Here is a 20,590-nt window from a genome sequence, read left to right as displayed (position 1 = left end):
AATCAATAGACTGTTTCAGGCTCTCAGTTCAGCCTCTCATTATTGACCTACTGGTTCTGTCACACTGGGTCTTGGTGGACGATTAGTAACGCTTAATTTCATTTGTCTAATTGGAAGCTAATTCTCACACGCTGCAGAACGAGGCTGAAAGGCATGGCAGCGGCCCCAAAGTAACTCAGTGGTAACCTCTTCGTTTCACTCCGAGCTTCAGTTCAACTCAGCACCAGTGACTTCATTTCACACTTCATCTCCCTTCCAGTTACTTACCCTCACACACACACAAGTACAAAACCTCACACACACACACACAAACACTGTCCAGTCCGGTTGTAATTTTAGACATTTTCCAGAGAGTGTTTCAATCACAAACAATCAACCTACACAAATTAGGATACCACGCATGGGGGAGTAAAGCTTGATGCGTGCATTATTACATTAAACAGCTGTGAGTGTATTTGCTGATATTTTCCTAAGACAAAGATTGCATTTTCTCTCCAGTTGAAATGAAATACAAACAGGGGGACAAGTGAGATCGGCCTCAGTTCATGGAGGAGAAATACATGACACTCTGTCAAACTTGTATTCATTTGGCGTGATATTCTGTTTAAAATGAGTGAGAATCTACAACCCATAATACTCTGTATTCCCATCCCATCTGCTAGAGAGCGCAGCACTTGGACTATGTCTCTGTGTCCTCGTGATGCTGAGTGGCCTCGCAGCACAGTGCTCATGTTCAGCCTGACCTCCGCCTGGCCAAATCAGAGAGATGGCACTTTACAGCGTGGAGCCACTCACAGCGGACCAACACATGTGGGGGGGGGGGGGGGAAGGAGAGGACTTTATTGTGTGGCTGCGAGCAGGGAACACAGCTGTTCTGTGTGAAAATGTCTCCACATTGACATGCCCGTTACAATTCAACAGTCCTCGTCCCATAGATGTGATATTATCCATGAGTCGCAGAAACTAATCAGTGACTCAGTGATACTGGACAGAAAATAATTCTGACAAGATGACTCAGCGCAGAGTGATTAAACATGTCGTGAAATGTTATCACTGAGGGGAAAAAAGGAAATAAAATATGATGAATAATCAATCGTAAATAAGCACTGGGAAAGCGATCAACTGTTGGTAATCAGGAAATAATAAACAATTCCCAAACACAACAAATTGCTGATTTTTCATAACTTTTTTAAACTTTGGGCATAATTAGGATAGATGAACACCTGCTTTAAGGCTCTACATCCGCACATAATGAGAGAAGTGTGGATCATCTTGTCTAATTATCAGGACAAAAGGTAATTAGCAGACTTCAATTAAATACAAACTGTACATATGAGGTGAAATAAAAAGCTTAAAACATTATGTAAAGGAATTAAGTCAAAACAGTATCTTGAGCCAGCAAAAGTTCTGAAAATGTTTTTGAAGATCTTAGAGGTGAGGAGTGATTAGCCAGGTGAAATTATGATGCATTGCAGGTACAGAGTTTATTCCAAAGGCTCACACTGTTGGCCTCTGAGTCTGTTTGAGGTTTAGGGGTTGTGGGGTGAGCTTAAGAGGGAGTCATATGGTGCCCGCGGTGTGTGTCCTTCAGGCAGTGTGTGTGTGTGTGTGTACGTGTGTTTGTGTGACACCATCTGTGGCCTGGTCACCAGCCCAGAGTTTCTCTGCCAATGGCTAGAGGAAGATAGTTAGGGGGCATGTTGAGACTCACTGTTGATCCTCACTCAACACACAAGCAGGCACATTTCATTTTACATTTGTGCTTACATTATTAGCACACATGCGTTTTAAATCAATGTATAATGACAGCAAATGGCCTTCATGAAACAAACTTAAGTTGGTTTAGCTTTTGGGTATGTTTGTATGTCCCATTTTACGTTTACCTTCCCCTTTTCCCACTTATCTTCACCGCTTTACATAATCCAAGAAAAGGAGTTTCCCCTATCTTTCCAAATAGATGAATATGAGCTTTTAAAGAGGCCCTATTAAGCTATTTGGGGATTTTCCACTTCCTGTAGTGTGTCTTATAGGTTCTTGTGCATGTGAACGGTCTGCAAAGGCTAAAATCCCAAAGTTATCCCCAAAGGGAGTTCCTCTCACACACTCACTCAACTCCCTGAAACGCATCCATTGGACTTTTTTTTTTTGGAATTTGTTTACTTCCGTGACATAGTGACATGACTATGTAACACTGACTCTCCTATTGGCTCGCGCTCTAATGGCGCATTTCCACTACAGGGCCTCGCTCGGCCTCGCTCGGTATGGCTTGGCCTCGTTAGGCCTTGTTAGGACTGGCTCACTTTATGCTGCGTTTCCATTACAGTTTAGTAGCAGGGGCAGTAACTATAGTAACGCAGTGTAGGTGGAGCCGTGACGTCATCTTCAATGAGAACCACAGAAACACAACATCAGCCGTTAGCTGTTAGCACTCAAGCTCACAGCTCCTCATATCTGTTCAGAAACTAGACAAAAGTTAAACAAGTACAAACCACAGACTGCCTGTGTCATGGTGAATACAGTCGCTGCTTTATTTATGTCTGTATAGGCCGTTGTTGTGAGTGTGGACGGTCGGAACATATACTGCGTTAGCTTAGCCGATCTCCATTTAGAAAACACGCATTTTAAAAGGTTTTTTGCCTGCCGTCTGTCTGCAGACTTGTCAAAGCATTAATTCATGGTTTTTACTAACCGGTATCAGTATGTTGTTACTTCGGCATCAATTTGAAACGTGTATTACAATTAAATCACGGTCAAATATGTTCATTTTGTTGAAGTTGTAGCCCCCTTGCCAGCGATTCTCTCTCTAGTTTAGCATACTCAGCCCGACTCAGCCTGGTTGTTGGCCCGGAAAGAACCTCGATTTTATGGGGCCAGAAAAACTGTGAAATAGTACCCGCTAGTCGGAACTACGCCAAGTGGAAAGGCAACCAAAAACGGGCCGGGCACGGCACGGCACGCTTAAAGCGAGCTCCGCGCTGTAGTGGATAGGCTAAGGGGCGGGACCTCTCCGAGCTGTTGACCAATCACAACAAAGCCGTCCAGCTAACCAATCAGAGCAGACTGGGCTCTGGTTTCAGACAGAGGGTGAAAAGAGCTGCTGCAGCACAGGCACTAAGAGAAAAATATGCTTCAAAGTAGAGGCACAACATACAAATATGAACCTGAAAAGGAGCATCATATGTCCTCTTTAAAAAGGATTAGTCTCGTCAATCCTATTTCAGCGAAACAGTTTTCCCTACAGCTTTGGGACTGAGGAAGTGTTTTGCTAGAGAAGAGGCCCCAAAACCACTCTGATGCTGTGTGGCTTAAATAACAACAAGCTATAAACCTATATTTTTTTACTGTGGAGCGGAGAACCTTTACGGTATCCCATTATGGATGCTATGAAGAGCACACATAGAGTTATGATGTGGCTGAGGTTCTGCTTTTAACAATGAGAGGTCCGTGCCTCGCGTTGAGTTTTTCTCAGTATGGTAATGGCCATCTGTTGGTGGTGCAGCAGTGCAGTAAACTACCTCTGATAGTCCGACAACATGAGACAAACAAACACACACACGGACACAAACCAAAAACTTCACACACACACACAATTCACAAGGATGACCTCTCTGTAACTGCAGTACAGTACTTGTGTGTCTGTGTGTGTTTCCATAGATTGTCTATAATGCTCTGGGGGGAGTCAGACAGGGGACAGGGGAGGGTTGAGTTTCGGCACGAGGATGAGGGGGCTCGTAAATTCACATAGTTGATGCCGTAAAAATGTTTACAGGACACACACACACACACACACACACACACACACACACACACACACACACACACACACACACACACACACACACACACACACACACACACACACACACACACACACACACACACTCTCTCTCTCTCGCTCTTCATGATGTCCACCCTGCACAGGACATACTGTACTGTAGATATGTGTTGTTTGGTGGCTTGGTTCTATTCAAGTGTCCCAGTAAACAATGTAAGTTAGCCAGCATTCTTTCATAATAACATCATTTCAATTTTATTTTTTTGTCAAAATGACATAAAAGAAAATCATTTTTGGGTGTTAGAATGAACGTTTTTTCTTAAGATAAGAAAGGGCTAACTTCAGGAGCAACAAACACTTGATTTATTGTTTATTTCTTATGTTTTATTCCCTTTCCTTTTTTTTACATGCTGGTGGAAAAGCAGCTGCATGGCATCGCCTAATAACTAAATCCTCGCAGCAGTATGCCTCGCTCTATCAGTAAAACACCCCATACTGGTGACAACTATCTTTTAGCTACAATGTTTTTTTTTCACAGAGGTAGATACAGATTATCAGTATGAGCACAGCGGAGGCAGTGAGTTTAAATGTGAATTAGTAAAATGTGAGGCTTTGGCAGCAAATATTATGGATCTGTGCGATATTACTGTTTGCATAACTAGCAAAAGATAGAATTAGGATTGCCAGCTCCATATTTCTATACATCCTGCTCTGTATCCGCTAATCATCCTGTCGAGAACAAGCTTAGATCTCATAGTTTACCGTCTTTTTTTACCCAATATCTTAACAAATGCAACATGATTATATTACACACTCACTGTACAGCTCAGACTTGCAATGTGTAGGGAGCATTACACAGTGTTTCATCAGACACTGCATGTGATATTCATGTATGCAGTGCACAGCATGTAAGAAGAGTGTGTATGGAGAAAGCAGGATGAACTTCTGTGACTTCATGTCAATTGATCCAAAACACTTTAGGTCAATTTGAAATATATCACGCTCTCTCTGTTGCCCTATTCTACCGTGAACTCCGCGTGGACAAATTCTCATTATTACTCCTTTGATATTGTTTGGCACTTGCCAGAATATTGTGCAATGCATGTTGAGGAACGAGATGACAGGAACAAAACTAAAACATATCAGAAGGACATTAAGAGACCTTCTCTTCTTCCAAACGCCCAAAACCTATATAAAGAAATGTTGCTTAGAAACTGTAGTTTTTAAACATAATAGAAATCAGAATCAGAATCAGAAACGGGTTTATTGCCAGGTAGGTTCACACATACGAGGAATTTGACTTGATGTCATGGTGCGTACATAAAATATAAAACAAAGAATCTCCATATAAAACAAAGAATCTCTCAGGACACTGTAATAAAATATAGTTAAATAGCAATAAAATAAAGCAGTAATTTACAGCAAAATGGAATGCAATGAGTTATAGAATATAAAATATGAAATATGAAATAAGAATATGTGCAGTAAGCAGTATTTGAACATTGTGTGCATTAATGTAATGCATATAGAGTCTACGTTGTGTTCGTGGGGGGGCCGGGCCTTGTTTAAGAGTCCGGTAGCGGAGGGGAAGAAACTGTTCAGGTGGCGAGAGGTTTTGGTCATGATGGAGAGCAGCCTCCTGCCAGAGGGGAGGGGGGTGCCAGTGTGTCCAGGGTGGCAGGGGTCGGCCACTATCTTCCCTGCCCGCCTCAGGGTCCTGGAGGCATGCAGGTCGTGGAGGGATGGCAGATTACAGCCGATCACCTTCTCTGCAGAGCGGATGACACGCTGCAGCCTGCCCTTATCCTTGGCCTGCCCTTATCCAGCCTGCCCTTATATCAGATGTTCTGCTCCCATTTGAGGTCCTGGGCGATGATGGTGCCCAGGAAGCGGAATGACTCCACAGCAGTTACTGGTGCCAAACCTGCGTGCGTTTCTTCAGTTGAAAAACGTCTTAATATTAAAAACATGTTTTACATTGTATTTCAATCAATACTCATCCCTTTATGATGGTCCATGTTGAATAAAGGGCCACGGAGAGTTACAGAGAAAGAGATGGATAGTCTAAGGACGTGAAAAATATATTTTATAATTTATCCTATGAAATAAATGTTATGCGTTAAAGGTCACCTATTATGCAAAATCCACTTTTTCATGTCTTTTATACATAAACATGTGTCCCCTCTGTGGAAAGAGATTCTGAAAGTTCAGGAAAAAAGATTCGCTCACTTTTTGTCCCGATCCATTTATATAAAAACCTGTCTGAAAATGAGCTGATCAGATAACGATTTTTTGGCTTGTGTAACCATTAGCCAATCACCAACCAAGGTACCCCGCCCCCCCCCCCCCACCTTATCACCTGAATCTCCTCCTAGAGCACCATTGTGTTCTTTTTAACCAAATATCTCTCAGAGGGGCGTGGGGAGTGGCTCCTTATTTTCATCTGAAGTAACAGACAGAGAATCAGCACTTTTGAAACAGGGCTGAAACAGAGGGGATTATGGGATGCTGCATCAGAGACATGTTTTATATCCGAGACCTATAATAATACATTACATTACATTATATGTCATTTGTTAGACGCTTTTATCCAAAGCGACTTACATACATTCACTCGAACTTGCTATCCCCTGATTCAAAGTCCAGCACACTAACCACTGAGCCACAGCCTCCCCCTAATATATTGATGAGAAACAGTATAATAGGTGACCTTTAAAGGCACACTAGTTTATTGAATATTGAATATTAGGTAAAAAGAAAAATGTTAAGTTGTTATTAATAAGATCTGCAATATAAGGGCTTGAGACTGACCTGGGCCTAACAGAAACAATGACCTGTAACTCGCCTTATAAAGTAAAGCCGAAGGGTAAATTCATCTGGTTACTTCTCGATAAATAGTTTTTATAAATATATTGGATAAGATTTGTTTGCCAAGAGAAAAGAGCCTCCTCTTCATCAGCAGAGAGCCAAAGAGTGAATGGTTTATTTTTTTTAAGGTCTGATATTATTCAGCATATTTGAAGCATTTTTCTATTTAACTTTATGCAGTTCTCTGAGGATGACTGGCACTTTTCATATTAAAGGCCAACAGACGACTGCTTCTACAGGCTTAAAAAACCTCTCAGTGAACTTAAGTTGTTACACTCTGTTCCCAATACAATACTTTTTAAGTGACAACAACAACGCCACAGTCCTTCAACTCTTTATGACTCAACTGTCTGTAAACACATTTTAACTGAACAAGAGAAAGAGAAAAGGACATGTCTGGGGACATTAAAGTCCACCAAGGCTGCAGGACAAAGGAAGGCAAGTGTGAGGATTATTTCCCATGGTGCACTTCTTCTAAGGTGCTGAGCTGGTTGTGGTGGTGTTGACTGATGAACCCTGACTCTGGCTTGCATGTCATGGCCTTCTCACCAAGGTCCTGAGCACCCCCTCCCCCATTTTAACCCTCACACACCACATCTTCCATTATAACGACACTACACGCTGGATCCCAGTGTCCCCATATCTAAACTCCAAATTTCTCCCTCCATCTGTACGAGAGGATATTGCCCCATTTCCCGCCTCTCAGTCCCATTATCATTACTGAGCTCCCCCTTTCCCACTCAGCCTCCCCCTCTCGAGCACCACCTCCCTCTTTATACCTGGCAATTTGTCAAATGCTTCCCTCGTCCTCTTCAACACTAGCAGGAGTGCACCATGATTGCCCCATGGGTACAATTACCTATTAGGTGAAGAGAATATAAATACCAGAATCCTCCATGTGCATTCAAACTAACCTCTCGGTAATGTGAAATAAAGTAACAAAGGTCTCTGGCAACAAATCAAACCAGGATTTGTTTTTGCGGGTTTTTGATGAACAGTGATTATAGTTGCATCAGTTTAGATTGAAAGCGTTTAGTTGAAGAAGTTGGGTATTCTTGTGATGTATTGTATGTAGAAATCTCAACAATGCAACCGCAGATAATAACACAATAGACATGCATTATTTATTTTAAACTGCAGATATATTCAAATAGTTTGACCTATGGGACCATAAATGGAAATGAAGGCCTTACAAAAGCACTTGTGTAAACAGAAAAATAACAAAGAACATTTATATATCCATGATGTATAATAATATATTAATCAGAACAATGAGCTACTTGACTTCTCTTAGTTCTTCTGTAAGAAGAACGCCCACACGTTATGTGCCAGACAAATGCAACAGAAAAAATAACTGTAAAATAACCTACATAATTAACTCTTTAATTGTTGCGCACTTGGGTATACGGTGAAAGAGACTTCCAGGCGTGCATATGTTTAAAATAAAATCCTTTTACTTTGTTCGTTCATTCTGAAATACACAAAACACATCACTGCAACCTGGCTGTATTCACTCCGTCTAATAAGTGATGCTTTTGCATAAACATTCATTCACATTCTCAAACTGACATTAAACATAACATATCAAAAGTCTGCTTACATTAACCAGCCAAACACACTGACTTACGCTATCCAGCACACATACACAACTAACTATTTGTTAAAGGTGGTTACACTACAGGCATGAGTCCAAATTAGCAGGTGATCACATGACACGCTCGACATTTAACCATTAAAACTATGATAGAAAACAATATACATATATTATATGCATTACTGCTAGTTTGTAACACTTTCACATACATTATGCATCCGTCTCACTACTTTTATAAGACTTTTCATCTACTTAGCTTACCTGAAATACACAAGCACATCACTGTACGAGGCTGCTTACACTCGGCAATGTCTAATAAGTGATGCCTTTAACTCTTCTGCTTTTCACCTAAAGGACCCCTGAGCTGCCCGCTGCGGTTCCTGCTTTACTCCTTAAAATCTTAAAGGTAGGGTAGGTAAGTTTGAGAAACCGGCTCGAGATACACTTTTTGTTATATTCCATGAAATGCTCTTAACATCCCGATTAGCAATGAATATCTTAAGTGCTTTGACAAAAAATCCATAAAAAAATGTCATCTGTGGAAGCCGTAATACTGTAAAAAGCACGACCAATCATTTTAGCCGGCCCGGCTAAAATAACTGGATGGCCTACCTGCCTGTCAGCCTTCCATCTGTGCACAAACTTATCTCGTGCCCTCATTGGTCATGTGCGCGTCCGTGTGTGTTGGAGGAGGGGTTCTGTAAGGAAGTGGCAGATTTTCTCCGGTTGTGTATTTTCAAATTCTAGCGATCTCGAGCCGGTTTCTCAAACTTACCTCCCCCACCTTTAACTTCACCTACTGAATATTAAAGTTGGCATTGCAAAAGAACAGATATCAGTAAATTACAGGTTCACTAAATACAAAATATAGAACATGTAACTTTCATAATGTGCTTTTGCAATGTGATACAGTTTCATTTCCATTACCCGGCCCAATATTACTGTGGGTCCCACATAATAGGAATAGAGTATTTCCTAACTCAACGTGACAAACTTTGAGGTTAGTGCTCATAGCTATCACTGCTACAGCTTATATGTTTACTGAAAATTACATCAAAGAGACGGATATGTCAGTCTTCGCTGATTGATACTTAATTAATTCTCATGGATCACTTTAGAACATGTTTAAATCTATTTTGGAGCAAGCTGTGAAGCGGGGAAACACCAATGATTTTAGTGTCTGTCAAACAAAGAACAACACTTTTGAAAATTGGATTGATAAAAGAAACAATGGTGGGAATAAAAACATTTATAATGGCTATGTTTGATTAAAGGTCCCATGTCATGGCCATTTCTACTGATCATAATTCCATTGTTGAGGTATACTAAAATAGATTTATATTGTGCAATTTTCCAAACTCACATTGGTTTCTCATACAGCATCTCTGTAAAGTATGTGTATTCACTCTCTGTCCTAAATGGCTTGTTGGAGCTCCTGCCCCCCCCCTCCCTGTGAGCCCAGTGGCCGTCTGCGAGACAGCGAGACACAGCGAAACCCAGCCCAAAACCAGCCCAAGCACACACACACACCAGCAGCCTGGCTGGGAGTTTGTGTGTGTGCTCACACACCGACTCACAGCCTCGCAGCGTCCCGCCGTCTCAGGGAGGAGAAATCGGCGGAGCTGCAGCTGAGAAAAGATTGAGTGTGCGGAAGTCCACGGATTGGTCCATTTGGACCAATTCACGGACTTAACCTAACGGCTCCGCGGACGTAACGTAACGGCTCCACAGATTGGTCCATTTGGACCAATGGGTCCATTTGGGTCGTCGTTACGTCACTTAGTATCAGGAAGAAAAAGAGAAATCTCCAACGAGGCGTTCTAGGGCAGCATAGACAGGTATTTTCTGTGTTAGAGTTTTACTCGCTACAGGGTGTACTTTGAGGGTTTGTGACTTTGCAGACCGTTTACATGCATAAAAACCTTCATAACACACAAGGGGACGGGTAATAACCGGAAAAGCATGACATGGGACCTTTAAGATAAGCCAGTTCTAGGTTCTCTGGTATTGTGCATGCTCAAACGATGTCATTACTTGCTTGAATAGAAAAGACCCTTTGTTAATGTTATTTTAATACCATTATTGTATGACACATCAAAGGTCTGCTGAGAAAATAAACCTGTTCTCATTAAACTACAGCACATCCCTTTAATGTATCTTCTCCTGATCACAGCCTCCTACTCAGAAAATAAGACCGATAGTCCCTCATCTCATCAAAAGCAAATATGAACTGAGGTGTTTGAAGTACACAGTGTGAATCTGAGAGTGTATTTGGGAATAAGTAGTGAAATAGAAGCTTTGAATAAATTGGAGGTGTCCTCTCAGCCAGCACAGTAAATATTCACGATTTTTTAGCTCTGAAGAGTGCAATTATGCATACATAATCACTAGTGTTATGCAACTAAATGGGTTACTGGTACATGAATAATTTGCATTTGATACTCAGCCATCATCCTCTGAGTTTTCATTTTTGTCACAGTTTCAGTCTCAAGTTTCTGCATATTGTTGTTTTTCACAGTCTCGTGGTTTTATTACCCAATGTATAGCATTGCTGTACTCCGGTCAGTAAAACATATACACACGGTACATCACACACATGTTGACTAAAATGTGCATATGTTAATTTGTATTTGTCAGGGGGTTATACGTAAGGTGGGATTTTCAATCAAGTTCAATGTTTTGTTTTACATTTTTCCAACCAAAATTACTTTGTGATAATTGTTTTAACCTGCTTAAATTGTTTATATTGTCCTTACTCACTGCCAGCTGATATGTTACCCTTTCTGTTATTTATCATTTGTTTGTTACGTTTCACAGGATTTGTAAGGAGTCAAAATGTTATGGTGGCTATGTCTTTTTTGTATCTTTAACTTATTCTGTCTCTCGTTTAAACTCCAAAACCAGATGATTGAAAACTGGTGAATTTAGAAAAATCTGAAATACATTTTTGACAGTTTTGATTAATTATATTGTGTCAGGTTTTAATGAGTTTTAAAATGATCAGAGGGCTATCATCTGACTAGAGTCAAGTGGCTTTGAGGAGAGCATATTAATTGTATGGTTTGTTCGCAAAACAGCACCTTTTCCACTCACATCAGGTTATGTTCATGCAGCATACACATGTGCAGTGTGATGCAGGTAGACACCAAATGTCTCCATGCATTTGTGTGTTTGGAGGCTAATGAGATTATCAGCAGCCATCTTTTATCATGGAGATGTGAGGGAGACACATTTAGCAACTAAAAAGACACGTGTCAGCAGGACAATTGAGGAAACTGCACACACACACACCCACACACACCCACACCACACCCACACACACACACACACACACACACACACACACACACACACACACACACACACACACACACACACACACACACACACACACACACACACACACACACACACACACACACACACACCATCTAGATTATGATTGTGTGGTGTGGGGAAGCGCTGCCCTCTCCCTTTGCAGCGTGTAATTAGCATAGCCATCTGTATGTATGAGTCTCAGAGGTGAGGACGGCACAGGAGGAGAACGGCTGTCCATCCTCATTTACACTCCAATCATTACTCCGGCCTATTTATCGCCCTTTTTTTCATTGCTCCTCTGCTCTTTTCCCTTGAAAATGCTCTCCCACATTAAGCCATCAACTCAAAACGGCTCTATTTCCTCTGCACTGTCACGCCACCTCTCTGTCTTCTTTGTACGGTATTCCACCTCTCAAATGTCGATCCACTGTGCCACATTCCTCACCTCTCAGCCCCATCCATCACATTGTCATGCCTCCGCTGATTTCACATCTTTCTCAGTCTGTATCCTGTTGTCTGTCATTCTGTTTCTTACGTCTCTATTGCTCTTTAGGTGGTGTCTCTGTTATTCTATCTCCCTCCTTCTCCCTCTTTACGCTACAGGCAGAAGTGTTGGACTCTCAGAGGAGAAGTACAGGTTTAAATGACGGGCTTGTTAACGGGGTCACTGATAATTCTGCTAATTAGCTGTCTTATCACCTTCAGCTACGGTCCCAGCAGCTAGATAAGAGAGACAGTAAATGAGCACGGAGAAAGAAGATAGCAGAGAAACAAACCCTCAGATTCTAGCAGCAACTAAAATAAAAAATAAAACCACTTTATCTAGTATTAAAAAACAAGAAGCGAATCAAACTTAAAGATGAATAGTTCAACACTGTAAGTCTCATTATATCAATACGTTTTGCAAAAAGTTAATTATGTTTTTAATGAGAACATCTCCTAGTGTTTAATTTTAAAGTTGAGAATATATCAATGTTATCTCATGCTAAAAATAGTACAAAAAGGCTGATTGTAATTTGCTTTAATAAGTCAAATTAGTGTTAATTTAAAAAAGCGTTCCACCCATATTTCAGTCTGTGTAATAGATGTCATGCTGCACTGAATACTAAAACGCAACCCGCACCGTGGCTCTTAATAATATTGATATAGTTATTGGCGCGAGTGCTGACAATTAGCAAAGTCCGCTAAAAAAATGGATGGAGCCTGCCGTTTTGCCTGAGGGCCAAATCATAATTAACCTGTTCAAAATCAATACACAGCAGACTGTATGCAGAATGAAAGGCCATGTCCCTTATTAGCAGCACATTTCAAAGTGGATCCTTCCGTCGTACGATTGGCTGCTCAGGGAGTCAGCAGACCTCCTATTGGTCGTGGAAACCTGCTAATGAGCCTCAGATGTCCATTTGACTCAGTGGGATTATCGTGGTGTTTAATATTGATATCATCAGCCATACTAATTACAGCGTATTAATTATGGAATAAATAATTGAAAGCAAAAACTATACTCACAGTTAGTGTAATTAAAGAAGACTAATTAATGCAATAATTGATTTTATGCTAATTGAATTTTCCATGAAATTAGAGGAATCTTGGGAGGTTGACGCAGGGTTAAGTGGAGAACAGGCACTTCAGGTCAATTCTGCATGAAAATGGCCGTGTTGTGCCACGTTGCACTGACAACACAGGAACAAGTGGAGCTTGATCAAAAAGTGAAGAAGAAGTTGGTGTGGATACCCAATAAGAATGTGATTTTTTTAGTTTTGCCTTGTACTTTTTCCTAATTGGGGAGCATGCTAAAACCGGATGCACAAACGAGTGGAATGGAGGCATATATCTGAGGGCAAGATGAGCCTTTGTTCTGAAAAAAAAGAGAGAGAGAGAGAGGGAAGATGAAAAACCTTCTTCGTCTGGGATCTGGGTCAGAGCTCTGTGTAGCAACGTCTCTCGATGGCTCTGTTCTGCACACTGTACTGACAGTAACCGTGTCTAATCTACCTAGCTAAGCAACCCTGAGTACATCAGGAAGCCACATACTCAATAAAACCCTATTTCACAAATGCTCAACCCGGGTCATGCAATGCTGCGATTCGGAGCCAATGAGGCGGGAAGCTATATCAGGTAATGTGACGCTAGGCTAGCTGATGCAGACTGTTCCTGCCGTGAAAGTCTTCCCCCTCTCTCTGCTCACCTAATCTGTTTCCCCTAACATACAACATGAGGGGTTCTCAGAGTCAGCAGCAAAACTGATTTCTTCTCTTCCTCAAGTTTCACCTCCCAAGCCTTGTTTTAGCATAAATGAGCGACATTAGATTAGCAACACTGAGCTCTAGCCAAATCCCTTTTCTTGCAGGCTGCATTATGAGAAACCATGTTTTTTTTACCTTCGCAGGTCACTGCATTCATTTTTGCATGCGCTGAAATACAATGCATAAGCACTTAATTCACTAACATATGCTGGCACATCAACACATGCAAGCACTCGAGACACAAATGCAGCCGCTGCGGTGTAACAGAAGAAACGGAGGCATTTGATTGACATTAGAACGGCGACTGTAGATCTCATTTTCTCGGTTTGTTGGAGAGGAACAGCAATGGAGAACGCAGCACATCAGCCTGTCAGTCAAAGCGGCTGTACCCGCCCCGGCTCACACGCCGCTACCGAGCGCTCTGCAGCTACAGCAGCACAAAAGGTACGTCAGTCATGTTGTTGAAGCAGAAAGGATTAATCCCCAAGTAGTTATCGCTCATATATTGTTTTAATTGAGCCAATCGTACGCCGCAATTATAATGACTTCTAGAAGACAGCAGAATTTGGTGAATGGGAACAAACAAGAAGGCATTTATTCTTTCCATTTCAATGCCCGTGTACTCATTGTGATCTGGTTCCACTCCCTTGGATAAACAATAAAGCAGCCCCTCCCCCGACATGTTTGGAGACATAATAAATAACTCAGTTTTGGATTATTATTTGCGTAATTTTTTTTTTTTTAACAGACAAATAACAATTAATTGCATTTCATGTTCTTATTGCATCTACTTTTTCTCCCTGATTGAAAACAACTGAATATACAAATATGTTTTATATTCAAAGTTGGGACAAAATATGTATCCTACAGTACCTTTTGTTTCCATATGACACTGTTAGCTTCAAAAGAGTTGTGCTGTCACAAAATCATCTCCTATGTTCACATCTTAAACTGCCCACCTTCAGCAAATTCATGTACAAATAGTCTTTAGTGACTAACCCAACTCTGCACATACATTATTCTGCACATAGAAGGTCGAACATCCTAAGATACAACAAAAACAGATTTCTAAACAGAGGAAGGTTTTTAAGATCCCCTGATAACGAAAATGTATTTACCCCCATGTTGTTAGCCCATGCTGTAAATAGCAGCAATGTGTTTTCTTTTTTTCCCCCATGACATGAGGTTATCATGCGGCTTTACATTTGATGGATTGTAGGTTAGGATTGCCAGTTGATTCTTAATCTAACAGATCCTTCGGGGGGTTAAACAAGGTGTATCAGATCGATTCGGCTGCCTATAGAGAAGGACTTAGCGAAGGGAGAGGTGCTGCTGCGAGGCCCGAAGCAGACAGAATAAGATGCTCGCCGGATATCTTCCATATCTCTGCTTCTCTGGCGGGAAGGAGGTAGGTGTCATATGTGCTGTTATCAGTAGGACTGCTCCCCGCATCTCTGGTATCTCTGTTTTATCATCAGTAAAGACAAAAATGGCCAGAGGGCGATAATGGCCATCTAACAGGCTTCTTGTTTTCCCTTCGTTCTCTTTTCCTTTCTTTCCTCTTGGTTGTCACTGTGAAGAGAGCAAAAAGGAAATGTCGCCACTCAACACTGACAGCCCACACAGATTCTTATCTTTCTCATTTTTCCCTTCCTGTTTAAAGAGCCTTTGTCGCAGGGGACCACAGGGGCAGGACAGCTTTGTCTTGCCTGAAACCCATAAAAGGTGCAGTTATATGGGCTCAAGAAGAAGACAGTGGTGGAATTTAAGTGCATTTACAAGTAGTGTACTTGTACTAAACTGTACTGTATATATGAGGTACTTCACTTTTACTCCAGTCGCTTTGTAGGCAATCTATTCCACTACAGTTATTTACAGCTTTAGTTATTAGCTACTTCCGATTCTGATTATAAATACAACCTATAAACAAACTAATAAATGATGGTATACTAATATAGGTTAAACCACCCAGCAGTATGTCCTTCAAATAAACCAAAGTACAACAGTGAAGTGATAAACTAAATAAAATACAATCATTTAATATATATACGATACTCAAAATGGGCCATACTGCATAACAAGTATTATTACTAGTACTATTGTAACGTTAAGCATATTTTGATGTTAATCTTAATCTTTGTACTGTTTCTGTTTTTATGTACAGCGCCTTTGAGCACAAGGAAAAGCGCTATATAAATCCAATGTATTATTATTATTATTATTATTATTAATACTTATGTACTTTTACCTAAGTATGATTCTCAATGCAGGGTGCTTACTTTTAGCTGAGCATGTTTACATTGTAGTATTGCTACTTTTACTTACAGGAAGTACCCTAGATCTGATCTTTAAAAGTGACCATTAAATCCTCTCTGAAGCGTGTGCGTACAAGAGGCAATCTTTGGTAGAGGGCAGTGCCGATTCTAGAGTCTGTGGGGGCCCTAGGCAAACATTCACTGGGGGCCCCTCGAACCAGCTTTTCATTCCCCCCCCCTCCCGGAGCAGAACAAGGCAACGAAACTTAAGATAAGAAGCAGCATTTTACGGCGCGCTATGCATGGGGCCGCCTTGAGGGGGTTTCCCGACATGTCGTTGCAGTAAATTAAAGGGTGTTTCATGTTGTCGTTGCTGTGGACCTTCTTAATCTACCTTCTATGGGGGCCCCCTTCTGGTCCGGGGCCCCAAGCAGTTGCCTGCCTTGCCTGTCTGCAAGCGGCGGCCCTGGTAGAGGGTAATGTAACCAACTCACAAAACTGTCATTTGAGAACGAAAAAAAAGGGACATGGTTGAGTTAAAGCTCACAGCAGTATTACTAACAAAATATGCTGTATTCTTATAACTTATTTATGCAAATGAAATCAAAATAGCTGAAGAAATATCAGGCAAGTATTAAATAAAGGGACCAGAGAGCATTACAACTGAAACATGACATAGCTTAATATGTACAGAGGAGTCCGTAGACAGCACAAAAGGCCAAAGTGTCCTAAACCTGAACAAACTGTGTCTTCTTGAGGCACACTAGATCCCTAGATCCATATGGTTTTTAAATGTATAATTGTTTTTGTGTTTTGAGCTTTAAAATTAACCAAAAGTACTCAAGACTAAATTAAATTAAAGTAGCACTTCCCTGCGTGTGTAGACATCTCCTTGACTTGTGTTTTCATTAACCTCTCACTGTGCTCCATCAGAGTGAGGGGAAGTGTGCTACAATAATATCCCTGTGACGACACGTGGGTCAGGACCCCTTTGATCCTGAGAGGGGGAATATCTCATTAAGAGAGAAAGCCTTTGGGACAATAAAGCAATTTGGCTTGCCCTCTGTTCTCAGGAACCAATTAAAACATTAGCCTAAACTATCGCAGTGCTCACAGATGTTGATACGCAGCCATGACAGTAGCATGCGTGACACTGAAAACTAAAAGCTGTGGCAGTTACTCCAGGCTGAAATTATAATCAGGGAAGGTGACAAACATGCTGCAAAATGCAAATTACAACAGCCAACGCGAGAAAATGAGAACTGAGCTGTAGTTATGAACATTTGTGATGTTTTAATGGATTGTGTGTCCGTGCAGTGTATCTGTCCTTGTCCCAAAAATTGAAAACACATTCCTTTAAAATCTGAATACGAGTATAAACCCAGTGAATAAACCGTAATTCAGATTCCCCGACTGCTTTCTCCCACAGTGCTTTCACTCCATTTTCCATCCCACAATTTGATTCCAGTCTATTAGACGGTGCTTTCAGGCAGACTGCGAGAAGTCTCAACAGCTTCATTCTGTGCTAATGAAGCGCAGCCTGTCCATAACCAAATCCAAGTCTCTGAAATGTATGGATACCGCTGGCCCATGTGGAGAAGAGGTCCTCAATCATCCCCAAATCTCTAACAAAATTCAACAATTACATGCAAATAATCCACAGATTCCAATCATTCTGACATATTACTGGAGAGAGGGAAGAAGTTTAAACCAGGATCATCCCCAGATCTTCCAAACCATCCAAAGAATTATGTTCAAAAGGAGAACAATTGAATTGGTAAAAGCAGATTTCTTCCATCGGCTCTTTAATATTTGTTTCATTCCAGCACAGATTTCTCCCTGTCCTCTTTCATTTTTCACATTTATGAAACTAAATCCGAACATTAAATGCGCTTCATGGTCGAAGAATTATTTAAAATAAGGTCTTTGACATTATCTTTCACAGCAAAGAAAAATCAAATGCTCGTCATTTCAAAATCTCTAACAAAATCTGATTGCTCATGAATACTTCCTCGGGGGGTGAATATGCTCCGCTGCTGCGCATTTCACAAGCTATAATCAGAGGTGAAGCTGTCTCTCCCTGGAAATTTACAAAGAACTGCAGAGTCCTTGATTCAACTTGACTACAAAACCACGAGGACTCTCTGTTTCTTAAGTCAAAACAATATTTACAACCGTTCAGAAACAGCGCTGACAGACTGCGGCAAAGAGGAAACATTTAAGCATCACCTCTGACCGCGGGTTCCCGCCTTGTTGCTGTGATTGACGGGGGATGAGTGCAGATATGCTGAGTCCACAGGGCATCTCCCTGAGCGATGTCACAGAGAGGTCATGTGATGACAGTTCAGAGTAGTGGGTCACCTCCCCCCTGACCCCTGAGAATCAAAATTAATTCAAGTGAATGACAGACAGAAGCTGGAGCTACATTACATATGACTGGAGTCCACTCCACTGTTACTGGACATTAAACACTTCATCAAACACATAACAAGGCTAAAGTCCAGCTACTTGTTTATCAGAACAGTATTGTTATTTGCAAAAAACATGATGCCCCCATCATCCATGCAGTTAAATGCTGATCATCAGTGTGGAGGTCAGTGGTCCAATCACCCCCGACCTCATGGGAGAGTGAGAGCTGGATGCAGGCCAGTGCTCAGAGACAGTCTGGCATTTCACCCATAGCACCCAGCGTCCCTGCCAACAGCTTGCCTTTGTGCACGGCCCATAACAGCTCCAGATCAGTGCTTCAGACACACAGTGGTTTCTGGCTGACCCAGTGTACCCTGACACTGCAGTCAAAGATACTGATATGTGCATGAGTGTGTATGTCAGTGTGTATGTGCGAGTGTGTGTCTTGGAGAGGCAAGTGATGATTTGAAAAAGATATTTCTCACATACAAGTTTTTACCAAAGATACTTATGTTGGCCTATATAAACTGATCTCTTTCTGCTCTTTTCAAGTCGTGTTTTTGTATTTACCACCTTTTTTCTTTTATCAAGACACATCACTTAACAACAACTTCACTAGCGGCTGATGGAAATGTGTTTGTTTGGCAAGTATTTTAAGCACTACAGGAATGCACTACTGAGGTGTGTGAGTGTGTGAGTTAAGCTGCATGCATGTACATATATTCAACATATTCATAATTATTCACATTTGTATTTTATTTTATTCTATACGGTCACACCCTACCTATGCCGTGTTTCCATTCTGTGGCGGCTAAAACACCTGGATTTCCTTATAGGAATCAATAAAGGTGTGTCTTTTCTTATTTTATCATTTTGTTGTGCAACACTTTGTTGAACCAAGTAATTTGAGACATTGAAATTTAGAACAGAGGACACTGCTACATAAAAACATTTAATCTAACCCTGAAGGGGACATGAATGTATTTGCAAAATATCATGGCAATACTACAGTAAAATTCAGAGGATATCAGTTGTACATTTTGCACAAGTACATGTACATGTAGAGATATTTTTAAAAATGTGGTCTGTTGATCAATATGTTTTTCTCTTGACCATGACTGTGTTATACGATAATAATCTTTTGTCAGATGAAGTCTGAAATGTTACTTATGAGCTTGTTGCATTGCATTCAACAGTTAGAAACTTTAGTCAGAACCAAAGTGGTGGACCGACCAACTAACATCGACATCCCTAGAGTAATGCTTAAATCTAGCATAGCAACAAATATATGCATGCATATATACATGCTTTTATGCATATATTTGTTTAGGCAAGGCAAGGCAAGGCAAGGCAAGTTTATTTATATAGCACCTTTCAACACAAGGCAATTCAAAGTGCTTTACAAAAATGAAAGACATTAAGAAAATGGCATTTAAAATCAGTCATTAAAAATAAAAGATAATAAAATAAACATTAAAAGAAAAAAAAAAAAACATGGATAAAAGTTACAGTGCAGTTTAAGATATGAATAGTTCAATTAAAAGCAGCGGCAAAAAGAAAAGTCTTCAACCTGGATTGCAGCGGACCTGCAGGTTTCTGGGAGTTTGTTCCAGATATTTGGAGCATAATAACTGAACGAACTTTACATTTAAAATGATATTTATAGCTACAATAACATTGAATCCCAGTTAAAAATGTTTTGTGTTTTTCCTGCAATGAGAGCGACTCTCCCTTTGAGAAACAAATATGATGATACAATTGGTTTTAATCAGGAGATCTGTTGTGTAACTGATACAGGCACACGTGACACACACATACAGAACGAAACCTTGCAAACATACTCATTCACAAACCCCCCTCCACACACACACACACACACACACACACACACACACACACACACACACACACACATGCATACACACACAAAATACGATCCCTCTTGGCAATCTATGACCCAAATCCTCCACCAACCCCTCCCTCTTGGCTTCTCCAATGCTGTTTCTCTCAGTCTGTCTTTCTGGCAAGGGATTGGGACCTCATACATAAACTTATTTTATTTTTTCCTGAATCAGTTTCAATTTTACATGAACAGAGACACAAGCACACACGTTTCTCACCAAAC

This window comes from Trematomus bernacchii, unplaced genomic scaffold, assembly GCF_902827165.1.
Source record: "Trematomus bernacchii unplaced genomic scaffold, fTreBer1.1, whole genome shotgun sequence".
NCBI lineage: Eukaryota > Metazoa > Chordata > Actinopteri > Perciformes > Nototheniidae > Trematomus > Trematomus bernacchii.
Note: the sequence above shows the minus strand (reverse complement) of the source record.